The sequence below is a fragment of the Pelodiscus sinensis genome, chromosome 1 (assembly GCF_049634645.1).
Source record: "Pelodiscus sinensis isolate JC-2024 chromosome 1, ASM4963464v1, whole genome shotgun sequence".
Taxonomy (NCBI): domain Eukaryota; kingdom Metazoa; phylum Chordata; order Testudines; family Trionychidae; genus Pelodiscus; species Pelodiscus sinensis.
This window is the reverse complement of record NC_134711.1, coordinates 40,904,532-40,924,127: the sequence shown is the minus strand read 5'-3', so window position 1 is coordinate 40,924,127 and position 19,596 is coordinate 40,904,532. Positions and strand designations below refer to the sequence as shown.

Here is a 19,596-nt window from a genome sequence, read left to right as displayed (position 1 = left end):
AGGATCGGGGTCAGTGTAGACGCTCTTTTCCGGCTTTTTTAAAAGCCGGAAAAAAGCGGCGTACATTTTTATTTAAATGCCGCGGGGGATATTTAAATCCCCCGCGCATTTCCCTACTACGACTCATGAAATTTACATGCCCCTTCCGGAAAAGGGGCCAGTGTAGACGTAGCCTAATAGTTCTCTTACAGCTCGTCACCAAACTCATTTCATACAGACCATAGATCTTACTCTAGTTTCCAGTGGGCAGGTAGCCACATCACAAAACCAGTCCCACTAATAGTAGGTAGCAACCTTGTGTCAGGCTTGATGACAGAAGACTATATAGACATGGCACCTATCCTATCCTATCCTCACCTCTCCAGGTGGCTTTTTCAGGTCAGTGCAGAGGCACAGTGGCTGGGATTTGTGGAGACACTTGTTCCTTGACTGTCCATTGCTATACTAATGTGGGTAAAGATGCACTGCCGACTGAGAATGTGTCATTAATCCTAGTTTCATGCTATTGAAAACCTTTAAAATAATGATAAAAATGATAAAGGGGTGCAATGGAAAAAGCCCAACATACTGAAAAAAAAAAGAATGGCTACATCTTATGGTCTCCACCAGCCAGGTGGAATAATATTGTTCCTAGTGGTATTTCTTAGGAGAATTATTTGATTTTTTAAAAATATGTTGTTATCAGTTCAGTCTTTTCTCTTATAAAAGGGCAGACAAATTTCAGTTAGCCAGGATGAAGTGCTGGGTTTTTCTATTTTGTCTTTGGCGTGCTATTAGTTTAAAAATTGCTTAACATTTCTATATTTTTATGTTTAAAACAGGCTAGTGAATCAATGAGAATTAGGCTCCTCTGGTGTTTTCTGGAACAACAACTTATAAAGTGTTCAGAGGGCCAAGATGTTGAAGTTTAAAAGTATATATGTTCACTGCACATGCATAGTAGTAGCTCCTTAATAAGAGGCACCCCAGGATTCCATGTGATAGATAATATCTTATAATAGCTGCGCCATAGGCAGCCTGGGTGAAATCCTAGCTCACTTAAGTCAATAGCAGAACTTTCACTGACATCAATGGGACCGTGACTTCATTCCTTGTTGTTAGGCAATCCACACGACATGACTGTGGCTGCAGACTATCGATGGCCAAATCTTGTTCTATTAACATAAAGTTATTTTACAGCCCCTGCACATCAAGGAAGTGGTCTCTGTGCTAGTACCATATATGAAGGTACAAAGGAAAAACACAGGGGTAGGACAGAGACCACTATTTCCATGGTTCCATTAGCTGAAAGCCCTTCTCAAAGGAGTATCAAGGCCATTATTACAGCTTATTGATTGGACCGGGGGTTTCATTACAGACCTATACTCTATGTGGACTGACACCTCAGAGAATTCGGTCTCCCTAAATTACTACTTAGCTCCTTTATGAGGGCTTATTCCTTCACCCTTCCACTTCCCTGGTTCTCCTGTGAACAGAGAACAGCCATACTCAAATTCTAGAGATGCAAACAATTTGATATTTATTGGTGAAAGATGCAGTTAGCTCAGCACCAAGAGCAGGACCCTCTGTGTTGAACAGTTAGGAATTCTTACCCCCAGGTTTTTGTCCCGGCTCTGGGAAAAGAGTGGGGGTTGTTATCTTTCCTGCAAATCCTGACTTTTTTACTTTTTTTACTTTTTTTTATTTCTCTAGGACCAATTGCTAGCTCCTATCTCTTTATATGGTCTGTTAACTTTGCTTTTGACTCTAAACCCTGTTGTGCCAAATTATTTTAATGACACCCTACTTTAATCCACTATCCTTCAGCAGCCCTAGAACTTGAAAGGCAGCTTCCCATTTGCCTTTATTTCAAATCTCTTACCTGTAGGCTGCAGAGCCTCCTTTTCCTGGAAGGCACCCTGTCCCCATAGTCACAGACCTTCTTCCGCTACTCAAATACCCAGGAGAGTGTCTCTGCCCACATTCATCCTCTGGATCCACTAACACTACCTCCATTTCCCTTTTAATCTCAGGATGACCCCCCCTGCCTGAAATGGATCCTGATTCTTCCATATGCCTTTACCCTGGCTTGCCAGAACCCATAACTTCCATCATGAGAGTCCAACATAGTAACCCCTTCCAACCAGCTGTGCAGATTTGTGGGAGGGAGATTTACAGGCTGTTATTCATCAGTCTGATGTGATATATTTGAGAAATGGCACCAAAATATTGGAGGGCATATCTCTTCTCACTCCCATTTCCCTTGTCTTTCTCGTGTGACCAGAGAACAGCAATACCTGAAGTCCAGAGATGCAAACAATTCTATATTTATTGGCGTTAGCTTCCAACAAGTAAGAATTCAGGATTTATTTGTTTTGAGGGGGTTTAATTTACCTTTTGTTTGCTTTTAATGTCTATAGTAATATTTTTAATTATATCCTAACTAATTATTCTATTGAAATTTAACTAACCAGTTTTAACTTATTGTAATATAAGCAGTGTCTGAATGAATGAATGCTTCCATTACATCCTGCTGGAATGGGAGAGAAACCCTGGATATGTCTATGTAAATACAGTTTGCTGTTGCTTTGCTTGGATGTGTTAGATATTCTGCTGACCGAGTGGTGTTTTGCTCATTGTAATCAACTTGGCTGGTATTGTGTCACAAATTGTGGCAATATTAATTGCAATGTCTGTAATTTTAGGGGGAATACCAAAAGAAGAAAACCTGGGCTTAACCTGGCACAAACTCTCAGTTTAAAGAATGAGAGTCTGGGTCTGTGGATATAAACATAGTTCACTCAGTTTGCTTAGGCCTGCTAGATATTCAACTGTTAGAACAGTGTTTTGCCCATTGTAACCAATTTGGATATTGTGGGGTCACAAACTGTGTCAACACTAAATGCAGGAATTGTGAGATATGATTCTCAATGCTTGCAGTTAGTGTGGGAATGCAGAGAAATCAGACTGTTTAACTCAGTTCAAAAGGAGACAGACTGTCAGTGTAAAGAACCTCGGATAGACAAGGCTCCCTTGTGTAAAGGGTATGGACAAGAGCATGTGAATGGGACACTTACATTGCTGGACTTGAGAGCTTGAGAGGAAAAGGACATTGCCCAACCTATTTGAGCTGGGATGTTTACTCGTAGTTTTGGTTATGAACTTTTTTTGTGGTGGTTTCCCAAATTAATGCCACGTTACTTCCCTCCCCTTTTGTTAAAGGTTTCTTTTCTATATTCAGACTCTGTGCTTATGAGTGGGGAATCATTGCCTCCCAGAGACACCCAGGGATGTTGTGTGAATTTCCCAGGTTACTGGGTGGGTGCTCAAGCCAGTTATGTGTTGGATGGATGGAGAAGAGCTTCTAGATAGTGAACCCAGACCTTGCTGCTGCTGGCGCTATGTGGCACAAGAATTACAGTAATTTAATTATTTAACCAGTTATATTCCATCACCTTAACTGGTTTACATCCAGCAAAATTAATTATACAGCAAACAAAAACAATTTAAAAACCAAACAAAATCAATACAAATAAACAATACAAAGGAGGCATAATAACACAAAATAAAAATGTCACAACCCCAACTATGAATAAATGGGTCCTTGCCAAACAGAAAGCTATCAGCCTAAGTTTCCTTCAAATCATCTAGGTCCTTCTCTTTATCTGGAGGCAATAGGTTGGATCATCTTTCTAACAGCCCTAAATTGGCTTATTTTAACATAACTGGTTTGGAATAGGTCAGTACATTACTGTACATTTCCTATCTTATGGATGCCCTTGCTGCTTAGCCAAAATCCTTAGCTTAAGAACAACGCCTCAGACTACAGGTTGAACATCTTGAACCAGAGAATTTGCTGAATCACAGGAGGTCAATATTGTCTAGCAGTGTTACCAGAAGTTCCACTGCTCACTGGTCTCTTAGAAGATATGTATGGGTAAATTAGAGTTAAATAACAGCACAGAACTCTGAGAGCCAGGACTGGTGGCTGTAAACCAACTTTATGGGACTGCAGTAAACTTGGCCATACCCATGATAAGTGGACATCTGGCTAACTAAAATCATGCTGGAGCACAGATGATGCTGGACCAGAAAGTGCTAGACTAGAGAAGTTCAACCTGTATCATATAGAAATAAACTGTAATTTAATTCTTTGTTTTTATATCCCTGTAAAAATGCACCCAAATTCTTAAAGTATAGGCCATAACAGGCAGGCTGAAATATCTATATCCTAACAGCTCCCTTCAAAACAATTAATACGTAAAGTATACACTGGTGTGTTTAAACCCCAAACTGGCAAAGAAAGGGTTAAGGAGCCATCCTGGGCACAGGTGACTTCGCTCTGCTGCTTCTGAACTTAAAAGAGAGCCAGGTCAGCTCAGAAAGGGGCAGACAGGAGAAACCTATTTTGGGTGTCCCCTTTAAGAAGGATACAGCTGCAAAGAGAGGCTCTACTGGAGGAACTAACCTTTCCCTAGAACTAGGGAACTCTTCATTCCCATTTCTGGTGGATCATTTATGGGGCTTTTAATCACACCTTGGATAGGGAAAGTACATGGTAGGAAGTGGCCCAGGAAGGCACTCTGGAGTGTGTGCTATTGCTGCCTCTTGTATGCCCTTAGGTATGAGCCCCATGTATAGGGAGGGCCTGGGCTCCTCTACCACCTTTTGTGAAGAGAGCACAAGCCCCTTCAGAAATAAGGGGGAGGGAGACACAGTAAGGTCTGAGTCAAGAATGCAGTACCCACAGCAGTATGGAAGTGGGTTGAAGACACTTTCTTTTCAGACTACATATATGTTGTTGGACTTCTTTACTGTAAAGGGAATACTTAACTAGTGATATGGCGGAGGACTGAGTCACTACCCACCCAAAAATGGGGACTGCTACAGCATTGGAGTGATTGCTGGCAAGGGACATGGAATATAGAGTAGAGCTGGGACTCAGTGACCTAACCACTAGGAAGCATCAGTAAGCCTAGCCCCATTGTAATTTCTTTGTGCAGGGAGAGGATTATTTTGCTCAAAAGACACAAGCATAATGGGCTAAATTAAAAAGCTTTGCATAATATTAATCTAAATCATGTACTCAATTATATTAGATTCCCCCTCCCATCTTAATACAGAGTACTGGCTTTTAAAATGTAAAGTTGATCCTTTGTGAGCGGAGCAGCTATAGCCATGTTGCGGATGTTCCAGTTTGAAACAGAAATTGCTAGAGTCTGGCTTTCTTTGATGTCATCTTGTTTATTTAAAAGGATTCTAGGAACTCCTGCTCCTCTGAATGCAGGAAGACCCAAGAACAAAAGGAGCAGCTTCTTAGCTTACAGCCCCACCCCCACTCCTTGTTAGCCAACAAGGCCAAAAGCTCACTGGCTAGCCTTTTCTAACACCACACTGTCATTACCAGTCACTGCTTGGCTTTCTTGCTTTTTGCCTCTCTCTCTCTCTCTCTCTCTCTCACACACACACACACCCTCAGTGGGGCCCCCTCCTGCCTGCATAGGGATAGCTTCTGAACAGGCACTCTTTATCCTTGTTTTAGGTGGATGCCTCTTGAATGTTTCTTAAACTATCTTAAGTGAAGGGTGCATTAACCTACACACATCAGTTTGAATTAACTCAACCTATAACATTTCACCCAGGTCATAATAATATATTAACCCACATATTTTAAACACAGAAAATATCTCTAAAGAAGATAATTTTACAAAGGAAAATATTCAATGGTAAAATAAAACTTTGAATCTCTCCCTAGGCCCTCCTCCCAAAATGTTATTATTTTATTTTTGTATTGAGAAAAAGATCAAAAGACTAAATTATGTTTTGTCTAATAACTGACTGCACATTATGGGGAATGGGCCCAGCATATCACCTAAAAGAGTTTTTCAAACCACTTTCTAATGAACAAAAACAAGACTATACGAGAAAATAACTAAGCTATGGGGATTAGATGAGTATGTTTGGAAAAAAATATAAATGATACATTTTCAGAAGACTAAAGCTTTATTTCCACTACTGCCAATACTTTAACAAGGAGGTCTCACAGAGATTTTTCCTTTTATCCTCTGAAAAAGTCCATATATCAAGGCTGCATTTGCCTGCAGAATCTATCCATTTGTTTCCCTATCTCATGTTCAAGAAAGGAGGCTACACCTTTAGTCTTTTCAATGCACTCTGCTGGAATGCTTTACATTTTGTTGCTGAAAATAGAGAAAGTATATTGATACTATAACACAGTATTCAACTGTTTGTGCTATTTAAAGGAGGGCACAAATAACTTTTACAGTAACCTGAAAGTACCCTGTCTCAGGAAAGATTTGAAAATACCTACTCTTAAGCAATATTTGTATGATTCCCAGGGATAAGTCATCTATCTGTGGCAGGCATGATTTAGCAGGACCAAAAGAGGGAACGAATTCCTTCAAAGGCAGGAGAATCAATCCAGCCCTTCCTTCAAGATGATGCTGGCATTTTAAACACAGGGTCCCTCCAGCACATCACTGCCTATTTCTATTTCAAACATGCATTTAGTGATCCTTTGTTTTTTAATTTGATGATCTATAGTCTGCTGCAACAAACATTAATTTATCTTCTTAGAACCATCTCACCCAACGTATACATATAATAAGAACTACACACAACAAATTTCCTTACTTGGAAATGCATGAAGTTTAAATTTCTTTAAGAGAATACAATATAGCCACCAGCTGTGTCTAGACTGGCCAGTTTTTCCGCAAAAGCAGTTGCTTTTGCGAAAAAACTTGCCAGATGTCTACACTGGCCGCTTGAATTTCCACAAGAACACTGACGATCTCATGTAAGAAATCAGTGCATCTTGTGGAAATACTATGCTGCTCCCGTTCGGGCAAAAGTCCTTTTGCACAAAAGCTTTTGCGCAAAAGGGCCAGTGTAGACAGCTCAGATTTGTTTTGCGCAAAAAAGCCCCGATCATGAAAATGGCGATCGGGGCTTTTTTGTGCAAAAGCACGTCTAGATTGGCATGGACGCTTTTCCGCAAAAAGTGCTTTTGCGGAAAAGCATCCGTGCCAATCTAGACGTTCTTTTCCGCAAATGCTTTTAACAGAAAACTTTTCCGTTAAAAGTATTTGCAGAAAATCATGCCAGTCTAGACATACCCTCCATGTTCTAACTTTTTAAAGGGTATTATTATTTTTCTTACCCTTTGTCTTTCTAGTGGGTTTACAAATAACAGTTTTGATCTCAGATCTACAGTGAACAATCACTGTTGCTGAGAGAACAAGAGACCTAATGAAGGGGTGCACTTCACATTGTCTTAGATCAAAGTTGGGCTGACGTGGTAGGACTGAAAGTTAGAAAGGACCTAATTCTTCCCTTTGAGCCACACCGTTTGACTCCTAATTCAAAACAATCTGGGTAGTTTTGTTTTGTGACCAAATGAAAAAGCTTCGATTGCCAGTGTTTTGACCCACTGACATTCCTCTCTCTTTCTGAATGGAGCAGATCCTCGGATGAACGTAACTGGTATTTTTCCGATGGTGCTCCCAAAGCAGTGTGGTTCATAGAGCTGGTGCAGTGGGATCCTGGTCTACGCTCCTAAGCACTGTGGTGCGACAAATAACAAATACTCAGAACAGAGATTTGGGGCCAAAGTGCTATTACACATATTGTGCATGTGCAAGAGAATATGACAGAATGGAAACTGGTTATAATAAATGCAATGAAGAAGTACAAAAATAGTGGGGAAAATATCTGTATATGATTCCAGGATAGTCATTATGTGTGTCACTTTGAAGCCAAGAATGTCTGAGTCAGTGAGGAGCAATGGAAACCAGCAGGGTGGAGGAGTCTTTTGATTCAGAGTATCAGCAGGTTGAATCGTTACTGGGATTCACAGTCTATTTCCATCCAGTTTTTAAAGTTCTCAGCCCTGTGACTTTACAAATTACATCTGTACCGTTTATAGCTGCAGTAAGTTCTATCTAACGCAATGCCGAGAGCCCTAGAGAACTCTGATCTCAGAGATAGCCAATTTCTACCCTTACTCAACTACTAATTTCCATGGAGCAGTTTCTTTTGGTTAGCTGAGGGAGACTGCACTGATCAAAGATTACCTGGTTCAGCCGCAACACTCATGCAACACAGGCTTTCAGCTACTAGTAGGATAAAAAATGAACACAGCATTGTAACAGGATGAAAATTTTCCATTGTAGCTAAGGATCGGGAGCTTGGGGGTATTTGTCCAAAAGGCAATACTACTTTTTCTTCCCCAAAGAGAAGTTTCTCCATATTCTTTTTTATTTGGTTGTTTTATGACCCACATAACAATGGCAATAAGGAAAGGTCCTGGTGGCATACGAACGAGTATGACACTCATGAAGAAATGGCTTATAAAGTTAGCAATATACTGGCCCCTTTCATTGTGCATCATCTGGATGAGATTCTGGCTGCCCCTGTAACTAAGCTGCCCTGCCATATCCCCAGAACTTCTGCACAAGTGCTGACCAGAATTTCAATGGGAAATGTAGTTCCTGCTCCCTCCCCCAGGAGCACGCACTATGATACTCTATTTATTCATTAATTTGTTTAACTATTTGGCACCCAGAAATTATTTAATTGTAATAGTATATAAGACTGAGATTTCTCAAAGCTGAAGATGGGATTTAGCCCTATAAAGTTTCCATATAAATTAACAACACTTGAAAATCTCAACCTGAGATCAGTTAGTCTGTGCAGGTTATAAAAAAGGGGTACTGTGGATCTGAGAACATATGCATCCTAGATGATCTGCACTCATATGTGTTCTCAGACCCACAGTTGCTGCCAGAATCCAATCTCTTCAAATGGGGATAGAAATATTCTCTTTTCCTTCTGAACTAACCCTCTGGAATATAGGCGGCATTAGGATTAGCAAAAATGCTATTTCGTGAGAGGACAGGCTAGGGAGAAACATGTACTTCATGCGGATTTAGGTCACTTTAGAAATTTAGGCTTTAGAAAAATCAATGTGAAAATGTATTGAACAATTTGATTAAGCTGTTTCAACTGTGGGGCCAAGCCTCAGTTCTTACTCAGACAACATTTCCAGTGGCTTTAATGGGTGCTTTGCCTTAGTGAAAACTGCAAATTATGGCTCTAATTGCCATTGTGTGAGAAATAAACAATCCTCTCACAATTATACTGTACTGATGTTTTCTGTGTCCACAGAAGTAATGACTAGAAAGCCAGTTCTGAATTAGACAATCAGAAAGAAGTCCCTAGTTAAACCCCCACATAATTAGATCTTCTATATGACTTATGGATAGTTTAAATACTGACAATACTTGGCACAAATCACCAGTCACCAGAATACAGTGGTGTATAGGAATTCACTGACACGTGGCATTTCGATGAGCGCAAAGATCCTCAGAAGAGGACAAATTGTGCCAAAGAACGAATGAATAAACTCGTGCTTCACTCAGCAGTCTGTGTGGATCTGTGACCCAGCTATACATTGTAGGGCAGTGGACTTGAGTGCGTTCACCAGAAGGAGAGAGAATTGAAGTAGCAATCCTATTTACAAGTGCACAGCAGGAAATGAATTTTCAAAATAGGATTTAGTTTCACTTGCTGAAATTGAAACGGGCACTTTAGCTCCTCACACAGATTAAACGAAACTTTCAGAAAATGTACTGCTTCTGAGAGTACACTTCTTGCATTTGTTGTTGCTTTCAGCACAGTTGGTAAAAAATCATTAGAAGCTTCCTCGCTAGCATTGTGAAGTGAATCACATTTATTTTACATCTGTGTAAAGCAGGTGTAATAACTGCAATTGCAATGAATTCATGTCACTTCACCTTGTAGACTCTCAGGATGAGGCTCTTCTACCTTTTTTCCCATCCCTACCTGCCACTCTCATCACACTCTATCCCCTGTTCTTCCCTTTTGAGTTAAGACAAGTCACTCAAGGCAGAAAAATCTGTTCTTCTTAAGTAGCTATCCTGGATGTGTAAGAATGAAAAAGGTGTGTGAGTACACCTGCAAAGAAGCAGGGAAGAATATGGACCTAGCATTCTCTTAATCACTAAAGAAGAGGCCTTGCTAATGCTTGCTTCAAGCCTCCAATAAAACACGGGCCTGCTGACATTACCATACTTCCAGTCCCCCACTTGATACCCTAGTCTCAAACACACACACTCTCATCAACAAATAACATGGTTCGGAGTTCGTCAGCATCTATTGTGCTTCCATGTCCTACTGACTCTCACATTATTAAGGCTAGAATTTTGACTTTAACATCTTAAGTTTCTTCAGCTATACATAGTTGAAACAACACAGGGATGTGAAGCAATGCCTATAAAGCACTCTGAGATCTTCAGATGGAAAAATACAAGTAACAATATGGTGGCCGGTTAGTGACCAATGTGAAATGACTTTGGAGTGTCATCTCAACTTCTCTACAGTTTGATGTATACCTCACAGAAACTTCATGGGTACAAGGTTTCACCCCAGCAGATCTTTTTGCTGACTGGAACCTATGATATATCTTTTCAGTACCTCACAAAGAGCTGCAGAATTCCCCTCAATTTTTGAAGAAAAATTATGACGTTTTCTGTTATTTTCTTCCTACAGTATTCAGTTTTGCAAAGAAGGCTTAAACCTCAGTCATCCTATACAGTTTAGCCACCAGTTTATTATATCAAAGGTTTGCAACTGACTATAATGCAACCAGGATAGAACCCTCAAAATAAAAAGATTGCTTTGAGGAATTGAATGATACTAAAGATTCATTTTGTGAGAGGGTTGTTTTTTCCTACATTTCTCAACGCTGGGACAGAGAAAATAAATGTTAACTGTTCTACTCAGAACAGACAGTGTTTTGGTTTTCTATCACATTTTTAAAACTCAGGTTTGTCCTGTTATTCAAACCAGAATTTTTAAAACTAATATTAACGGGTTTAATTGTTTTTAAGATATTGCACTGGAAAACCAAAGTGCTATTGGAAGGAGTATTTAAACAACATATATTGGTCAATATGTAGGTGCTCGCTGTTGCTACCTTTTAAATAATGAGAATAATTATGCTCATAATAATTAACCACTGGAACCATTTATCAGGGATCAGGATGGATTCTCCATCACTGGCCATTTTAAAATGAAGACTGGAGGTTTTATCTTCTAAGAGTTGTTTTGGGGAAGTTCTATGGCCTGTGTTTTGCAGGAGGTCAGACTAGATCACAATAGCTTTGGACTTTGTGAATCCTGCCTCAATGTTATTGCAAGTAATGGAATCTCGACCTGCTATAGGTAATCTTCCCAAAACAATTAGGGAAATTGAACCTTCATACCGTTTTCAGAACTCTCAGGGAAAACATGCTCTGACTGGCTCCCTGCTTCCTCACCTCATAATGAAGAGCTGCCAATCAGAGCCGTGGGAGGAAATAGACAGGGAGTAAAATCCTTCCCCTTAGGAACTGAGAAAAGTGTTGTTGTTTTTTAAATAGGGCAGAAGCTGAGGGAAGAGGGGGCAGTAAAAGCACTGCAGGTCAGGGGAGCCCCACTCTCACTTCTCCAACGCAATACAGTGTACAATTTTCTGCTCTTCCCACCTTCTCTTCCCCTCTTTGAAGGTTTATCTTCACTACAGATGCAGGCTCTAGCCCAGGTACTGCCCCTGTCCCCTCTTCCTCCACACAAAATTCCTTTTCAGTAGTTTGATGGTGCTTCCAAACCCAGGTAGTGGACACAGATGAGTTTATGTGTTAGAGCCAGAATGAAAGAAGAGCTCCCTGGGCCAATAACCTACACACTTTACAGGGAAAATGCAAGTTAAATAATCTCCTTCCTCCACACCAGTGTCTTCCCTCTATGCCCAGGAGAGAGATTCTTCCACAATTCACTAGGAAAGCATGCACACACTGCAATTTAGAGAACCAGGGGACATGTCCCCAGAAATCCTACTGAAACACATGGGGGGAAGTGCAGCACCAGTTGGCACACAGTCATTGGGTATGGCTTTGCAGCATGAATGTTCATGTCCTGGCTAGGCTAAACCAGGTGCCAACCCTCCAGGCTAATTCTGCAATGAAGACATACTCTAGTGCCATGCCATCAGGCCTAGTAGGGTATTGACAGCCACTCCTATTGGAACTGCTCACTTATCCCTCACCTGGAAAAGTGGGTACAGCATATCTAGAGGTCCCCCTTCCCAGTTCTGGTAGAGAGGGAAGAGCCTCTGCAGCTACTGGAGAAATGTACCAGAGAAAGGAGTAGATTTTCAGCTAGAGGGATGGAGTATTGATTGCAGCACATCACTAGCAGACACATAATTAACTGATGTAGAAACAATAAGGAGTCCGGTGGCACTTTAAAGACTAATGAATTTATTAGGATATTAAGGCATAAGCTTTCATCAGCTACAACTCACTTTATCAGACATGGAAGAAAAAAAGAGAATACAGAGATGGCAGTGTGACATCAGTGCTAATTAAATCAGAACTGATGTGACATCTCCAACAGTGATGATAGTGCCTGATAGGAAAATTAGCTATTGTAATGTGAGAACCACTCAACATGTCTTCATGATACAATATATTTGTTAGTCTCTAAGGGTATTTCTACACTGCCACCCTAGTTTGAACTAGGGTGGCTAATGTAGTCATTCAAACTTGCAAATGAAGCCCGGGATTTAAATATCCCGGGCTTCATTTGCATGTTCCCGGGCGCCGACATTTTAAAATGCCTGGTAGTTCGAACTACCTGCCCGCGGCTACATGCGAGATGGGTAGGTGGTTCGAATTAAAGCTCCTAATTCAAACTACCATTACTCCTCCTTCAATGAGGAGTAACAGCAGTTCGAATTAGGAGCTTTAATTCGAACCACCTAGCCCGTGTCGCGTGTAGCCGCGGGCAGGTAGTTCGAACTACCGGGCATTTAAAAATGGCAGTGCCCAGGAACATGCAAATGAAGCCCGGGATATTTAAATCCCGGGCTTCATTTGCAAGTTCGAATGACTACACTAGCCACCCTAGTTCGAACTAGGGTGGCTAGTATAGACATACCCTAAGGTGCCACAGGACTGTTCATTGTATTTAAATCTTGGTTTAGGGTATTAAATTTGCGTATGAATTCCAGCTCAGTAGTTTTCCTGTTGTTGTCTGGGGTTAGGGGGGCGAGGGAGGTTGTTTTTGGTTTTTTTGGCCTGGTAATGGTAAATGTTTGAAACTGTGTGACCGGGGGGGTTCTGACTTGTGTGCTGCCACTTTCTAGCAAAACCAAACCAAACCAAAACAAAAACAAAAAACAAAAAAACCCTCCCAAAATTAGAATATGTAATTTCCCAATGAAGCACTTTCACCTTCCCATCACTGTTGAAGGTGAGCCACTCTGATTTAATTAGAACTGATGTCACACTGACTTTTCTGTATCCTCGTTTTTTTCTTCTTCAGCATCTGATGAAGCGACTCATAGCTAGTGGAATTTTATGCCTTATTACCCTAATAAATTCAATAGTCAAGTGCCACCTGACTCCTTTTTGTTTTTGCTGAAACAGACTAACTCTGATAACTGATGTAGGTGTGCATGGACCAAATTGAAATATTCATTATAAACCAGTGAGAGTTGCCACCACTAATTATCAAAGATACATTTATTAGGAATGGGGAAGTTCAAAAATCACTCTTTAATCTTTTTAGAATATGATTTTTTAGGCCAGTTTCATGTTTGTTTGTTTTTCAGATTTGGAGGTTCGCAATACCATCTATTTCAATTTTAATTTTAAAAATTATCCTTTTTATGGAATGTTATTTGAAACCTCTGTATATAATATATCACCATCTTCCATTCTTGGGACCATTCATAATTATACATGGTAGACTGACTAGATGTAATTAGGCTAATGGCATTCCCTGGGTCATATACCCATATGGCTGTAAGGAGAATCTGGGCTTCTGTCCTTCACAATACTGGTGAATCATAGGACAAAGCACAATATTGTTAATAAACAGGACCTCTGTGACTAGGTCTTTCAAGGGAACTTAAATAAAGCATGTCTTTTGCCACAGAAGAATGTAAATAGAAAGATGCTTGCCTTCTGTTCTGTTTTCATCTATTCAGTAGCACAGCTGAGTTTACTGACAATATAGTGGAATTATGTAAGTTAAAGTGTAAGCATAAAACCCAACCCAACACACAAGAGAGAGCATGTTTTGCAAAGATAATCGTATAACTAACAGATGTGCTCTTTGGAAGGAGACTATTCAGAATTTCTTTCTACTTGACAAACTTGCACCACCCAACATTTATCACATGATGACCAAAAGTGCACTGAAGTTCAATTAACCCTTCTAGCAACACAGGTCCAAATGTATAAACTCATCTCCTGTCTCATCAGAGAGTTAATCCACTTTCTTGACAGCTCCTGAGCCATGATCTCAATCAAATGAGTCTCCCTGCACTTCTGAGGTCTGTTCCCTGTTCCCCACTATTTAGCGCGAAAGCATGTACCCCTTACTAACAAGCTGACCATAACTGTAGGCTGCTGGAGTTTATGGCTATTGATCCCTGTCTTCAAACAGCAGCATTAAACTTTGAAAACCTAATTGATGCCAGGTGACTGAGGCCAGAAAATAACGACAAATTTCTTGCCAGTACACCCTTGTGTTACATCTTCACTACACCAAAAAATGCTGTGTCCACTGTTATTTTTCACTCCTGTACCTAGTCCAGCCCTTCCACTCTGGACAGCACTAAGCCTGGCCCCTGGTGTGGACATCCCAATATGTTGATTCTCAGCCTGGCAGAAAGATCAGGAACAGTAGCAGAGAAAACATCATCTTAAGAAAATAATAGATTGCTTTACCCCAGCAATAAGGAGGTAAAGGCTGTGTCTGAACACAACTTCCAATAGTCCAGCCCAACTCTGAGACAAGGAATCCTCTCCCATTCTATGGCCTTCTCAGTGACTTGGCTGAAAGTCTATGAAGCAGTCCAGTTCTTCTTCGCTTTGCATGCAGATATGTATTCCACTGAGGTGTGTGCATGCCCAGTGCTCCAGAGCCTTTTGGCTAGCAGTACCTGTAGAGCGGCAGCACATGCACCCTGTGGCTGTGCTCCCACCCACCGCCAAGTTATATGAAAAGGAACCACTCTGAACCCCTTCAATTTCTTCTCATCACCAGTGGCAAGAGTCAGAGCTTTGTGTGGTTGTAGTCTCACAACCTCACATTTAGTCTTAGTCTAGTTTATTTTAGAACCAGTAGATAGTGTTAGCTGATAGTATTTCCAAGTGATATTTTTCTTGAATAAGCAGTTTTTCCATCAGAAAATGCCTATTTGTCAAACTTGGAACAGCCTGTGGAACTATGTTGATTGTGATGAAATTTTGTTTTAAAGATTGAAATGAAGCACTATACTTTTATATTGTAATTCTTTTCTAGGATAAAGTAAAACATAAAAATATAATTATTAAACCTCACCGTAAAGTAAAAATAAGGCCTTATCTAATGAGCCCAATGTGTTTCAGAATGAGCATGCCAAATACGTGTGTTTGGCTAACCTGTTTCTAACCACCAGATCACACACTCCCACCAAAAGCCAGGCAGGGCAGCCCTCAGGGAGATGCAGAGCCTGGGACAACCCGCCACCTCCCCCCACCGAGTGTGCCAGGTGCAGGGCAACCCCTCACCACAGGCTAGGCCCTAAAAGTGGCTGCTTAGGCAAGGTTACAGCACTGTTCTGTCCACACATGTGATTTGCTTTAGCCTATCAATTAGAGTAGCTATCACCCTTCCTAGGCAGCAGTATCTGGGTACTTGCACCCAACCATTCACTTTGCCAAAAGTACACTGCAAATCCCAAAAGTCTTGAAATAGATCCCTTCAGTCATGACATTATTTGGGAATACTGTCTGTTTTTGTAATTTTTTAAAATACCTCTGTGTGTCAAGGGTGGCCTAGTGCTTTGTGGAGCTGGATGCATTACAGCAGGTTTCTGTATTTTATAAAACTCTTATGTTGCCTATGGGCTCATTAAATGAGTGAATGTGATATAAATGGAGTATGAAATATAGTTTTATCTTGTTCCCCGCCCACGCCCCTCACCAGTATTAGGTTTATTTGTGCTGAAGCATTTTTCTGTTCCCACTCATTTCCTACTTTATTTTCTTTCTAATGAGCATCCGAGAACATTGCCACTTGGGAATCTGTTGGGTTGTCTTAACAACAACTAGGAAGAAAAGGCCAGAGATAATGCCTTGATCAAATCATGAAATGCCAGGTAAGACTTGAGGAGTCTGATCATGGGCAGTTAAAACAGTGCAGGCTTCTGAACCTAGAAACTCAAGGTGGAGGAGAAGGAATAGCCAAGATTCATGTGGAGGGGAGAACTCTTTGAGGACAGCAGGCTGAATACCCCTGCTGGGAAACTCAAATTTTGACTTAGGGGTTCTACGGTTGGAACATCTGTGCATATTTTATTCCAACATGGGGAAGTACAAATAAAACTTTTGTTTAACACTCCAGAGAGAGAAGCACATACAAAAGCCAGACCCACCGCTTGAGACCTCCTTGCAAGACCTTGATGCTTGCAATGTGTATGTGACAATTACAGCATTCCCAACTCTTGTCAATATATTCAAGTGATGTGATTATGGCCCCTGCTATTAGAGCTAATGGTGAAGGGACTATAACTGGGTCTGCCACCTCTCATGGCTAGGGGTTCTTCTGTACCCTGACTGTTCTGAACAAGGACTAGCCAACCCTGATTAAGACATTAGGTTGGCTAGGGGTACTTGTGTTGTGCCTTGTTAACAATTACCCCCTTCTTCAAGTCTCTCCTGTTCCATTCAGCTAAACATAGTCTCACAGGACCTTCTAGCTAGTTGCTTACCCTTTTTCATTTCCCCAGTACAATAAACCACAACTGAAAACAACAACGTAACATCTACTCTGCTAGTCTTGAGATCTGTCCTCGGGAGTTTCTCTTCTACAGCTTACCACATAGCTCCTCTATCTCAGTTTCCTGCTGCTTCTTATAGTAGAAATGCCTGACCCAACCTAACGTCTTAATCGGGGTTGGCTAGTCCTTGCCCTCCAGCCCTTAAGGCCAAGCCACTCTGTTACAAGGCCCAACCAAGATCAGGATCCTATTATACTAGATGCTGCATGTAGTACAGAGACAATCCCTGCCCTCAAGAGCTCAAAATTCAATGCAAAGAACAGTGATGAGTTTGTGACACAGGAGCTGAAACCCACGACACTCATTTCATGTGAGACCCACTAACTTCCATTAAGATGGAAACAATTTTTAATCTTTGCTGAACGGGGTTGGGATTCAAACACACTCTTCAATAGAATACCTCAGCCAGCTCTCAACTCTCATTATGTAGATTATAAACACAAAAAATATAATCAAAAAAATATTATCTCAAGAGACTAATTCACTTCTAAATACATTTTTTGCAATGGGCAGCCTTTCCAGTAATTACTTCAGTGTCTTTACATTTATTTCCATACCTATATATTTCTTCTTTCACACATATAATGGCTATCAGAAGAACTGAGCCCACAATCTTCAGTTCCACAGCAAAGCCCTTCTTTCACTTTAGCCATAGGATAGTGAACAGTCCTGTGGCACCTTTGAGAATAACAAATATATTATATCATGAGATTTCATGGGAAAACCTCACTTTATCAGGTGAGCTGAAGTGGAAATTACAGAATCCAGAGTATATATAACAGCAAAGGTGGTTATTTGTTAATTGTAGGACTAATATTAATGAATGACGATAATTGAATCAGGCTGCATGTGTCCCATTCATAGCTTTTGTTGTGTAAATACAAATATCAAAGGCATGGGAAATTGCCTTTGTAGTGCATTACCCACTTAATATATTTATTCAAGCCCAAGATGATGGTGTCAAACTTGTAAATGAATTCCAGTTCAGCAGTCTCCCTGTGTAACTAGGTAATAAAATTCCTTTGTTGAAGAATGGCTACTTATAAATCCATTATTGAATATCCAAGGAGGTTAAAATGTTGCCCTGTAGGTTTATGGGCGTTACCATTACTGATGTCTGATTTGTGTCCTTCTAGCCTTTGTTGCAGAGACTGTCTCCATTTTGGCTAATATACATGGCAGAGGGGCATTGCTGGTACTTGATATAGCTCATGATATAATATAGTTTCTAATGTGCCACAGGACTACTCTTTGTTTTTGAAGTTACAGACTAATATGACTATCCCTCTGAGACTTTCAGCCATAGGAGCAACTCAGAGAAGTGAAGCATGCTATTATCCTCTAAGTGAGCCAGAGGGTCATTTCCTGTGCTTCTATCTCCCATTCCCTTCTCCCACTTTTTAAAAGGCACAATCCTATAAGTATTGGTGGCCCTGAGTCAGGAGGGAGATTCAAAGCTGATGCAGAGGTTCCATGTTGATTTCCTTGGGGTTCAGTGTTGCTAAAGAATCCATAAGTTTGCTACAGGAAGTATCTTACTCTGTGGAGAGAAGGGAAAATTCCCACCCAACCCAAATGGAAAAACGTGGCGGGAATTCTATGAACTTTCCTTTGTGTAGTGTTCTCCTTTTGGCCCTTTGTCAGTATTGTGACCCTTTCAAGTTCTTGGCTCAGAGAGATATTCTATACATATGCAAACATCCTGGGCCTCAGACACTGAAGATGTGAATAATTAAAGGTGAGTTACTGACTCATCTGATAAGAAGAGGTTCATTTCTTCATTTCCAAACAAAAGATGAACTTCAGAGAGGGTAGAAAGCACATGAACTCATAAAGCACTAGAGACATAAATGTCTTTGCTGAGAAAAGCAGCACTTCAACATCTAGTGTTAAAGGTTAAAATATTGGCTTGAATTTATTTACCTGGATCGCACATTAGAACACGAAACAAGTTATGGGATATTGCTAAGCATATTTCATGCTCCTTTTTCCATTCAGTTTCCAAAATAACCAGGCTGATTTCCCCTCTCCCCCTAGGGCAGTTCTTTGGTGATTATTTTAAATAACATTGAATAGAATGTGGAGAAATCTGGCTGAGTTAACCGGGAAATAATTAAGTATACTTTTTACAGCTACAAGTTAAAGTTTATTTTTTACATGTAAAGGAGTGTTCAAAGCTTGGGGGGAAGGGTTGAGAAAACACAACTATTTCTTCCTCCTTGTATCTAACAGCTGTCTCAGTATGGCCTGTGTATCCTTCTTCCAGGTTTGAAGACTATAAGGGTATGTCTACACTGCAGCGCTAATTCAAACTAATTTAATTTGAATTAGTTAATTCGAACTAAGCTAATTCGAATTAGCGCAGGTAGACTTAAAAACTAGTTCGAATTAGCGTTTTGCTAATTCGAACTAGCATGTCCACACAGAGTGGACCCTGAACAGAGGTTAAGGATGGCCGGAAGCAGTGCCGGCAGGACATCAGATGAGGACTTAGAGCATGGAGCTGCTGTCTCAGGCTAACTGCGGGCTGAGCTTAAAGGGACCCAACCCCCACCCCGGACAGACAGTTCTCAGGGGTGCCCCGCTTGCAAAGCAGTCCTGGCTTGGATTGCCCGGAGTACCCACACTGGGCACATCACAGCACTCGGCCATCAGATCGGCTGCACTTGCCGCAGGCTGCCATCTGGAGAGAGGGGGCAATT

The 19,596-nt window shown here is 40.8% G+C and overlaps 1 protein-coding gene across 8 annotated transcripts in view; it reads right to left on the bottom strand.

Annotated features, from left to right (window-relative positions):
• Positions 1-19,596, bottom strand: part of ATP6AP1 (ATPase H+ transporting accessory protein 1) — a 106,707-nt gene that overhangs the window by 23,964 nt on the left and 63,147 nt on the right. The gene's annotated exons all lie outside the window — the stretch shown is intronic.